This window comes from Diceros bicornis, chromosome X (genome assembly GCF_020826845.1).
Source record: "Diceros bicornis minor isolate mBicDic1 chromosome X, mDicBic1.mat.cur, whole genome shotgun sequence".
Lineage (NCBI taxonomy): Eukaryota > Metazoa > Chordata > Mammalia > Perissodactyla > Rhinocerotidae > Diceros > Diceros bicornis.
Genome location: NC_080781.1, coordinates 113,776,934 through 113,789,276, shown reverse-complemented (window position 1 = coordinate 113,789,276; position 12,343 = coordinate 113,776,934).

Below are 12,343 nucleotides of genomic sequence, written 5' to 3'. Positions count from 1 at the left end.
ATAATTTAATGCTGATAATAAAAGAAAAAATCTCTCGTTAGTAGAAAGGTAATTACTCCATTGTAAATTAATATATTGAATTTCTAGTTTACAAATCAGCTTTTTGTGAACTTGGATATACTGTAATGACTTAATTTCCAAGATCCTTATCATCACCCCTGTACGAACTTAGACAATTAAGAGCCTGATACTTTGATACTCAGGAGTGGACCATGGACCTCTGGCGTCAATGGGAAATAGACATACCAATAAGCCTTGTCTAAAATGAATAGATGGCACCTCCTAAGACATCTCAAATACCATATTAGTGAATTTGCTGATTTTTTTTTTACTTGGAATAAAATACAATATTTCCATAGCTTCTTGGCCTTTTGGCTAAGATCGAGTGTAGTATAAAAGACGATATTTCCAAAAAATTAAAAAAATAAATAAATAAAAATAAATGTATAGAAAAAAAAAAAAAGACGATATTTCCTGTATGAGTTAATGGAACTGAAGCTATATATACAAAAGATTCAATGTCTCTCACATACAGCCCCTCGCACTTCCCATTTGAGCTACAATAGTCCTATGACCAGCTTCTTTTGCATCCAACCCAAGACTGATTAGAATACTATCTTCCTTATGCACCTTTATGCTTACATTAATTCATTCACTTACGTACTCTCTTATTGGCTCAGTTGACTTACAACAATGCTCCTCAAATGTTAATGTGCTTAAGAATAACCTGGGGATCTTGCTAAAATGCAAATTCTGATTCAGTAAGTCTGAGGCTAGGGCAGGACCTGAGATTCTGCATTTCTAACTCCCAGGTCATGCCTAGCCCACGCTGCTAGTCTAAAGTCCACTCTTTAAGCACAAGGGCCTCAGGAACAAAGTACAAATTCTTTAGAGTAGCTTTCAGTGCCTTCCACAGTCTTATCCAAATTTCATCACTCATAACTGTGTATTCTGCTGGGGCAATGTCTGATAGGTCTCTGTTCTATCCCCAGCGCTTAATTTAGAGCTTGAAACAGGATAGGTGCTCAAAAAGTATTTGTTGAATGATTGAAGGAATGAATGAATAAACTAAACCACTACTCCCTGCTCATATACCATACATTCTAAGCAAACTAAATTACTTTCTATTTTCCTAGTACTTTCCCACCTCTGTACATTTGCTCACACTATTTTTTCTCCTTTCCCAGGATTTGCCCTATTCAAATTCTCTCCACCCTTAAATGCCCAGTTTAAATGAGAAAATCTCCATAAAGCCTTCCCTGATGTCCCAATATGGAAATAATCTCTCTCGTGTTGCAAGGCTTCTCCCGACCAGATTTTAAATGCCTTGCAAATAATAATCATAATAGTATTCATGTTTTGTTCACATTTGCTATAACCACCATGCCTGGCACAAATGTTAGCATATAGTAGAAAATCAGTGTTTATTAAATTGCAATGTGAAAATAAAGAATTATGTAGATCAGCACTATGTTTTAGAACTTTTTGCAAAGATGGCAATTTCTATAATTTGTGCTGTCCAGTATGGTAGCCACAAGTAGTTATTGAGCACTGGAAATGTGGCTAATGCAATTGAGGAACTGAATTTTTAATTTTAATTAATTAAAATTTAAATGTAAATAGCCACATGTGGCTAGTGGCTACATATTGGACAGTGGTTATCTAGATAATTCTAGTTACAATTGTTCTTCATTCAACAGTATTTACTGAATGCCTCCTATGTGCCAGACACAGAATAGGCCAGGGGCTGGTGATACAAAGATGAATAACTCACCGTCCTTGACCTCAAAGAGCTTGCAACCTATTAAGAAAAGATAGGATCAAATAAATCCAATCAAGTGTTATAGGTGCTATTATAGAAGACTGACAAAGTGGAATGTGTGTACAAAGGTGAATGTGGGCAGGAGTCAGGAAAAGGTTTATAAGGAAGGTAAGAGTTGAAATGACATAGTATTCATTAAGCAAACAAAAGATAAAGAGCTTTGCCCAGGGAGGAGTGTGAACAAGGACGTGGAAAGTCAAAACAGAGAGCCCCTCTCCTCCTGGAACTACAAGTAGTTCGTTTGGCTAACACCTAGGAAGTGGAGGGCAGAGAGCTCTATTAAAAGGAGAGCTAGAGAAGTTTATGCCGGAGAAATAGGCAGGAACCCAATCGCAGAGGGCCCTTACAATGCCATGCTAAGGAAGGAGCTTGGTATCTTGTAGGCAATGGGGAGCCATAGAAGTGACATGCTCAGTTTGACAGTTTAGAAAGATGTCTCTGGATGATGGATTGGGAAGGGATAGACAGTCTGAGAGGTGATGGGGCTTGGACTAAGCAGTGACAGTGAAAATGCAGTCCAAGTTTAGATAGGGTGTATGTGCTGTTTAGCCTGAAATAATGATGATAATTACAGTAACCATCTTTGTTTTGTCTTTATTTGATAATCCATTCGATTTTTCTTTTTCTTTCTTTTTTTTTTTTTTTTTTTTGCATATAAAGACATAGCCTTCACTGAATGGCCAGATCTCCATGGAAGCGAAGTCCAAACTTGGTATGAATGTCTGGAAATTTCAAGGAAAATACTACCGTCTGCCTTCTGCTTGAATCATTTGAGAAATACTAGCCAAAATAATTCATTCCTATCAGCAGCTAATTCTTTCATTACTTAATGCTGGCACTGGTCCTAGTTATTTGTATTAAGTAGTTAAACATACCAAAGGATTTGTTTGTGTAGACAGATGACATTTGCATTATTTTTTGAGTACCAACATTTAATAAACAACAACAAAAAAGACTTATCAAGACATGGGCAGACCTATCAACTCAGATTTGTGAATTACTTTAAAGGTCTTATTTAAAGATGCAGGATTTTTCAATAGATTCAGGAGACATTTATCATTTTAAACCCATACACATTTAATGATTACATTATTTTTCATTTTGTTTGTTGCTGTTGTGGAACTGTTGCTGGGTATTAGTTTTTATAGAAACAGCAATAGTTTTTGGAAGCAGAAACGTTGTTAGCAAAATAACAGACACACACACACACCCCAAAATAGTCATTTTTTAGCTATTTCCCTATATTGCTGAAAGTGATTTGGTTAAAATTAGCATTGCCCAGAACCTCCAGTAAGACTCTCTTTTATTGACACTCATGCAAGCTTATAAAGCCAAAGTCATATTAATAACTAAGAGGGACACTAACATTAATAACAACAAAGACTACTCCTTGAATTTAAGTGCAGTATTTGTTACTAGTACCTACCAACATTAAGTAAAATTCAAACACTAGAACCACTGTCAACATTTGATGTCTATCATTGGTAACGAGTTTACTGTTATATGCTGATAGCACTTCCAATGTTAGACACTAGAAATTAATGCCAAAACTACTCGTGGAAAGATGAAGAAGTGTGAGGAAAGGACGAAGGGAAATTTGCCTAGTGGAAGAGGGCTAGAGATAGAAACTTCTCAGAAAATACATTTTATCCCAAAATTATAGATAATACTGGATTAGATTCTGGACCAAACCCTTTTTTTAAACTATAAAGGGCATTATTGGGATAATTGGCAAAATTTGAATAAGATCTAGTAGATTATATGATAATATTGTATCAATGTTAATTTCCTGATTTTGATAATCATATTGTGATTATTAGAAGGATGTCTTTATTCTTTTTTTCTTTTTTTTTGTGAGGAAGATCGGCCCTGAGGTAACATCTGCCAATCCTCCTCTTTTTGCTGAGGAAGACTGGCTCTGGGCTAACATCCGTGCCCATCTTCCTCCACTTTATATGTGGGACGCCGCCACAGCATGGCCTGACAAGCGGTGCGTCGGTGCTCGCCCTGGATCCAAACCGGGGAACCCCGGGCCACTGCAGCAGAGCACACGCACTTAACCGCTTGCGCCACCGGGCTGGCCTCAGGATGTCTTTATTCTTAAGAGATATACACTGAAGTATTTAAGGGTAAAAGGGGCATTATGTCAGCAACTTATACTCAAATGGTTCAGAAAGAAATGTAAATGTATTCCTTAAATACACATTCTATATTATGTTGGTGTGCTCGAGTGTACTAGCACCGGCTCACAAGAGCTGATTGTGCACATGTTCTCCCAACTCCAGTTAGTGCCTTCACATTGAGAGCTTCATATCAGCCATGGTGAGAGCATTTACACCATGGAAATCAGCAAATGCTATAGATGAGGGCTATTTTTTCCTCTTGGAGAGCCAGTTGTTAAAACGTATTTGCCATGGATCAAAATCAAAGATAATGTCCGGATTCATGAAATTTTTTTGTGTTGTTATAATGACAGGTTACTCTATTTTGCTCTTAACTTGAATTGATGCATTCAAAAAAACCTAGTGCTGTTAAATACTCAATAATAAAAATAATTATAGTAATAATAATATACTTAAATATGCCATCTTTTAATCACCTGAAAATATCTTTCAAACTTATCTTCCCAAGAAAACAGGTAAATATATACATTATCCTAGTTTTGTAGTTATTTATTGTACACTGTAAACGAAAAGCAATCAGATATCTAGCAGCAGGAACCAATTAAGTTACACCCAAACACTACGTGCCTCCCAAGCATCTGAATCCTTCATAGGACTTTGTGGAGCCTCAGGTTCTCTGTAAGGTCTCTCTTGAATACCACATTCCACACTAGTCCCTTCTTTACAGTTCATAGAATTGTGTGGAAGATACTTAGAAGAGCATCCAGACCAACCCCCTCATTTTTCAGAGGATAAACTGAAGAGTCAAGAGATTAATGTCCCCAGTATTACACAATGTCCAGTGACAGAGTTAGGAACACCACCCTAGTCCTCTCATCCCCAAGCCCTGGGCTATTTCTCTACACCACTAGAGAACACACCTTCCAGACCAGATTTAGACACTGGATTATAGTCCTCTGCTTCCTGGTCAAACCTAGTATGCTTACTCATTTCAAGAGTAGGAACATCTAGGAGCCAGCCCCGTGGCGTAGTGGTTGAGTCCAGCACACTCTGCTTTGGTGGCCTGGGATTGCCGTTTTGGATCCTGGGCACGGACCTACATCACTTGTCAAGCCATGCTGTGGCAGCAATCCACATGCAAAGTGGAGGAAGATTGGCACAGATGTTGGCTCGGGGCTAGTTTTCCTTAAGAAAAAAAAAAAGAGGAAGATTGGCAGCAGATGTTAAAGTTAAATAAAGATGGGTAGTGTTTTTTCTTTTTTTAAAAAAAGAGGGTCCAGCCTGGGTCATAGTGGTTAAGTTCGAGTGCTCTGCTTCAGCGGCCCAGGGTTTGCAGGTTCGGATCCCGGGTGTGGACCTGCGCACTGCTTATCAAGCCGTGCTGTGGTGGCGTACCATATATGAAGTAGAGGAAGATGGGTACGGATGTTGGCTCAGGGCCAATCTTCCTCAGGAAAAAGAGGAAGATTGGCAACAGAGGTTATCTCAGAGCTAATCTTCCTCACCAAAAAAAAAAAAAAAAGAGTATGAACATCTATCTAGCACAGTAGATGCTCAATAAATAAAACTTTGTGCTCAATAAACACTTAATATATCCATTAGTTTGGAATGCCTTTCACACAGCCCTCTTTTTTTAAAAGATGCTTTTTTTTATTAGCTTTATTTATTTATTTATTTATTTATTGTGAGGAGATCAGCCCTTCCTCCTCTTTTTTTGCTGAGGAAGACTGGCCCTGGGCTAACATCCATGCCCATCTTCCTCCACTTTATATGGGACGCCACCACAGCATGGCTTGACAAGCAGTAGCATTGGTGCACGCCCGGGATCCGAACCAGCGAACCCCGGGTGCTGCAGTGGAGCTCGCGCACTTAACCACTTGCGCCACCGGGCCAGCCCCTAAAAGATGCTTTTGATTTATTTACAAAGCTATAAAACCTGACATGTATTTTCTTAGAGCTGTAAATGAAGAGCTGGCTACCAACAATGAAAATAGATGACTTGTTTCAAAGAGGGTGGGACATCCAAATGTCTAGGTGCCAAATTATAAAATGAGATCAGCCTCAGAGTATTTACCGAGGTTTTATTCTTTCAGATTTAAATATGGTTTATAGAACGCTTTGAGAATCGATTTAAAGTCACTTTACAGGGCAAAACATTACAGCGATTTAGATATTCTTAAAGGAGAATTGTCTCAATTAGTAGCACAAAAAAAGTGCAAAACATAATGGCTATCAGAAGTTGTTTGTCTCTATTTTTAAAAAATAACACTTTCCTACAATGAGACAATTTGAATAAATTTTCAAAAGGACTACCAGATGAAACTTAATGAGGTTAGTAGTCTAAGGTCCCAATCATCAGAGACTCTTTAACTGGGGTCTTTATTCCTTTATGAGTTGTTGAAACATTCTTAAGGTTTATAGCCTCCCATTCAGCAAGTTAGACCAATAAAACACCCACTTGACCAATTCAGTCTTTTCCCAAGAAGAAATAACAAAACAGAGTTTGAAAAGACATTCATTAGTTACAACTGTTGTGACATAGACCTCAAAAACCTTTGAAGTATGATGATCAATCAGATTTTTTATATGTAGTATAAAAAATGGTATGCTGTTTGATCAGAGGTCAAGTTCTATCCTTCAATTTGTGGATAGAAGTATGTGAAAATTAAAAGGCAATCAAAAATTAATTAATAAGACCAGTATTTGCTGCCGTGACATCATTACTTCAACCAAATTGTAATTCTAATGCTCAAGAGGATAGTTGCAAAGGTCTAGAAAGTCCCAAAAGCTATTGATTTTGAAGACATCGGAATGGATGAGACACATATTTCCTTTGCCTGTGAAAAAGAAATCAAAGCCATATTTTCTAAAAAATGTATCTTTCTAGAAATAGTTAAAGACAAAGAATTCTAGAGAAATTGTCTCATATATGTGCACAAGAAGACATGTACAAGGATGTTCATTGCAGCACTTTTTATAATGGAAACAACCTAAGTGCAGTATATTCATATGATGGAATATTATGCAATAATGAAAATGAACTAACGCTACATGTATCAATATGGATAAATTGCAAAAATGTTACGTAAAAAAAGCAAGGTGCAGAATGATGGCTAACACATTATGCTTAGTTTATCATCTTCTAAGTACTTTATATGTATCAACTCATTTAATCCTTAAAATAACCTTATGAGGTAAGTATTATCATGAATTTCCATTTTATAGATGAGAAAAATGAAGCACAGAAAGATTAAGTAATTTGCCCAAGGTCACACAGCTAGTAACACATACAGCAGACATTCCGGACCAACTCTGTCTCCAACATTTGTGCTCTTATTCACTGCACTATACTACCTCTACTACTGATGGTATGATACCACTTATATAAAGCTTAAAATATGCAAAACAATGTTCTATACAGTTAATGGATAGACAAATGTGGTAAAAATATGAAAACATGCATGAAAATAAAGGCATCAAATCCATAATTGTGGCTACTTCTGAGAAAGGGAGACAGGCGACATGAATGGATGCAGGAAGCCTCAACTATATCCATTGTCTTATTTCTTAAAAAAAAAATCTACAGAAAATGTGGGAAACTTAAGATTTGACAATGCTTGGTGGTGGGTACATGGGAATTTATTATATTATTCTCTATGTTTCTCTGTATATGTAAAACATTTCATAATTTTAGAAACAGAAGTTTTAAAAAGAAGAAATGGAAAGGTATAATATAAAGTCAGAATATTTGTCTTGGATCTCAAATGTAATAAATAATTCTGATTGTAATTTTAATTTTATTTATTTATTTATTTTTCCCCCAAAGCCCCAGTAGATAGTTGTATGTCATAGTTGCACAGCCTTCTAGTTGCTGTATGTGGGACGCGGCCTCAGCATGGCCGGAGAAGCGGTGCGTCGGTGCGCGCCCGGGATCCGAACCCGGGCCGCCCAGCAGCAGAGTGCCCGCACTTAACCACTAAGCCATGGGGCCGGCCCTGTAATTTTAAATACTTATATAAATAATGCAAAATAAAGATTCTGTGAAATTCAGAAACTCTTTTTCCTTTCAGTTGAAATGCACTTGGATATTTAATAAAAGTTCAGTAATACAGTCTAAAAAAATTAGATTCTACCGATAAAAATAATGAAAACTTCACAATAAAATATTGTTAGCATACATTCATATAAGCATCACACATACAGTCTCTTAAGAGACCACATCCAAATTCAAATCAGAAGTGCCCATCACCACTTTGGAATTCCTTAAATGCAATATTGTTGTTTTGTACATTTAAATTACATTGTTTAAAGAAAGGTGTACTTAATCAGGGAAAAGGAAGAATTCCGAAAACAGCCTTGAGAACTATACTGATAAATGACCAGGTTTGAAAAGACGCATAATTCTATTTGAATGATAGGACATTTTATTTGTGTAACAACTAATACGCCACTTTTAATTTAAAGGTCAAACCATTGATTTGGAGTGAGGCCGAGGAGAAGGGAGCCTGTTCCAGCTCCCTGTTTACAGACATTCAAGCAGTCACACAACACCGCCCAAGATCTAAGATGCAGTAGCTTTTCTTAATTTGGTGCAAACGGAGTTTGTTTCTGTTGACAACAGAAGGAAACACCTATATTCCTATTTTCCCCTTTTAAGTAAAGCAGAAAATCCCCCAAATAGATTTCACGTCAATATATCTTTCCCTAGAAATACAGTCAAGAGAGCTCAGAATTTTATAAATATTCACATAGTTTTTCCCCCTTTTAATTTTTTTCTGCCTTCCTCTTACTTACATATTTCAAAGCACATTTTTCCTGTCCAGAAGAATTATCCCCATCCCTTAACCTGGAAGTAAATGGAATTTTCCACTGCAAATGTTGCTGTCTAGCTACAGTGGCCCATAAATTATGTGTCTGAAGCATTGATTCTCAATGATTTCCAAAGCAGTATTCTCTCCACACTCTGGGGGTCAGACAACTTTTGGCACATCCTCAAATCTTGAAAGTAACATGGAGTTAATTACCTTGTTTATGAGACATTTGTTGCCTCCTCTCTCTTCCTCTGCGAGTGTGAGCTCACCCCTTGGGTGTGGAAGATCTGAGAAAGGAAGGTGAGAAGGAAAAATCAAGAAATGAGAATACCTTTCATTTCAATGTCCTAACAAGGAGCTCCACATACTTTTATTTTATAACTCTGCACTTGTCTTTGCAACTTCCCTGAGAACTGTGGATGTGGGAGCTGAGGGGAGGGACTGCGGCAATCATTTAACCTTTCAGTTTCATTATCCGTTAACTGGGAATAATAATACAGGCTTCACATACTTTGGCTTTTTGAAGATAAAGTTAATAATAAATATAATACCTGAATTCTTTCTCCTTTTAAAACATTGGAACATTAAAAAGATAAAGCTAAAATCCCTGTATTAGTTAGGGTCTCCAGAGAAACAGAACCTACAGGATATATATCTATGTCTGTGTGTGTATATATATATGTATATAGAATTAAACTATTATATATAGAGATTGATTTATAAGAATTAAACATTAAATACACACATATATATACATATATATAGAGAGAGAGAGAGAGAGAGAGATTGATTATAAGAAATTTGCTGAACACAATAATGGAGGCTGAGAAGTCCCACAACCTGTAGTCGGCAAGCCAGAGACTCAGGAGAGCCGACAGTCTAGTTCCAGTCTGAGAGCAGGCTCAAGACCCAAGAGGAGCTGATGTCTCAGTTTGAGCAGCTCAAGTAGTCAGGCAGGAGGGAGGGTCAGCCTTTTTGTTCTATTCAGGCTTTCAACTGATTGAGTGAGGGCCACTCACACTGGGGAGGGCAATCTGCTTGACTCAGTCTACAGATTCAAATGTTAATCTCATCCAAAAACACCTCACAAACACACCCAGAATAATGTTTGACCAAATATCTGAGAACTCCATGGCTTGGTCAAGTTGACACAGAAAATTAACCATCACAGTCCCCTTGGTCACCTCCCCAACTTGTTCCCCTCCTTTCTTCCCATAGGTAACCATTTTTGAATTTGATGTGCATTCTTCCACATAAATCTTTTAAATACTTTTACCTAAATAGGTATAGAAAAATACATAGTATTGTACTGTAGTATTTGACATAAATGGTATCATACCATACATATCCTCTTGTGGCTTGTGGTTTTCATTCAACATTATGTTTTTGAGATTTATCGCTGTCGACACATACACTAGTTCATGACTTTTAACTACTGTATAGTGTTCCATTGAATGAACAAGCTACATTTAGTCACTCTCTATTGATGGACATTGAGGTTGTTTCTTGTTGGTCGCTATTAACAACAGTTCTATAGTAAACATATTTGTGCACATATGGGTGTGTTTCTCTACCTAGAGGTGCAATGTATGTACTTCTTTCGATGGGAGAGAACTAGTGTGATGAAAACTGGTTGTAAAGTTTTAAGCTAGTCTTTTTGGTTTGTATGTCATCTTGTGAATTGTTGCTTTTTGCTAGAGATTCTCTAGATAGAGATACTGGATGGGGCCAGCTCTCCACTCAAACAGGGCTTTGCAGAGTGGCTGTACTTTGGAGGGGATCAACACAATTCAGAACTCACTTCTGCAAATCCAGGACCTTATTTTTGTCAGTCCACCCATGGAGTCATCCTGTTTCAAGTATCCAGGTACTGCTGAAGCCACCTCAGATATAATAAGGTAAATTCTTCTTATTTTATATTTTCCAGAGTATTTCATATTTTTTTTACAAAAGTTTTTTCTCAAAGTCTTGGGGACCACATCAGATTATTTGAACCTTTTGATGCCCGTGACTTAAATTGGTTGTCATTCATAAGTATGAGCTTTGATTTTTCAGAGCTCACAAACTGAAACTAATTTATTTTATTGGTTTTTAGACTTGTGTATAAGTGAACAAAATCCCTCATCTTGTAACTAGGTCCATAGTGTTATCCCTATTTTACACACATGAAAACTAAGGCTCAGAGAAGTTAGGGGGATGTGCCCCAGGTCTCAAAGCTCTGAAATGGTTGAGCCAGGATTCAGTCCCAGGTCCATTTGAGTTCAAGTTTAGTGCTTTTCCCACAGTATACTGCAGCCTTTCTTGACATATTTTCTTTCTCTATCTCTAACTCACTTTGTGACAATATGTATGAAAGTGCTTTGAGACATATAAAGGGCCAAGTAAATAATGAGTAAAACTACCATTTATTGACCACCTATTCTATGTCAAGTATGGGGCTAGGCGTGGTATCTGTAAACCTCATAACGTCCCTCTAAGGTAGATATTATCATCCCCATATTACGGATGATAAAACTGAGGTTCAGAGGGTTTAAGTGACTTGTACAAGGAGTGTCAGGACCAGGGTTCAAACTCAGGTCTATTAGGATGCAAAATGTATGCACTTTCCCCTACAACCAAGCTACCTTTTGGTGTATTATTTTATTATATTTATATGTATTATTAATATCTTCATTCTGGTCAAGTTTATAACTTTTTTAGACACCATTTGTGCCCCTCTCTGGTTTCCCTTAATTGTGGGTTTCATTTCATTTCTTACCTTAATGGGGAGGAGTTGAAGAAAGAATTAAACTCTTGCTATTATCTAGTGCCTTCTTCATTCCGCTGTTGTATATTTTCTCTTAATAAAATGATTTTGCTTGCATTTTTAAAACTGCCGACAGAACATCAGTAAATAGAAAACTTATCACCTATGAGCAGTCCTCTGTTCTTTTCCTTAATATAATTTGGGTTTTTATCGAAGTATGTGTCTAGTTCTGTAGGCATTTTTATCTTTAAAAAATAGCTAAAACAACAGAGCAAGAGGAATCATCCATAAATTTCAGGGGTCATTTGTTCATTCATTTGTCCATCCATCCATTCAACACACATTTATAGAGTGCCTATTATGTGATAGGTACTATGTTAGGTTCTGAGGGTAAAAAGATGAATTTAACATAATTTCTATTCTCGACAAACTCACAATAGGTAGGGAAGGCCTACAGGTAAATTGACAACTACAACACAGTGTGGTGAATACTGGGCCTGAGAGGGAAAGTAGTATAGTGGTTTCAACAGTAGGTCCTTGGGCCAGGCACCTGGGTTCAAATCCCAGCTCTGTCATTTACTAGCTGCCACTGTAAGAATCTCATGCAGTTGGTACGAGAATTGAGTTATTCACATAAGTCATCAATAAGTATTATTGTTATGATAGCAATAAGCACCAGGTGCTACGGCAACACAGAAGAGGGGCACCTAACTCAGATTGAGAGGGGGGTATGCGTCAGGGAAGTATTTCTAGAGAATGAGTCTTGAAAGAAAACTGGGAGTTACCCAAGCAGAGAAGGGGGCAATGGTTTTTGACACAGAATCTAGTATAGGCAAAGGCA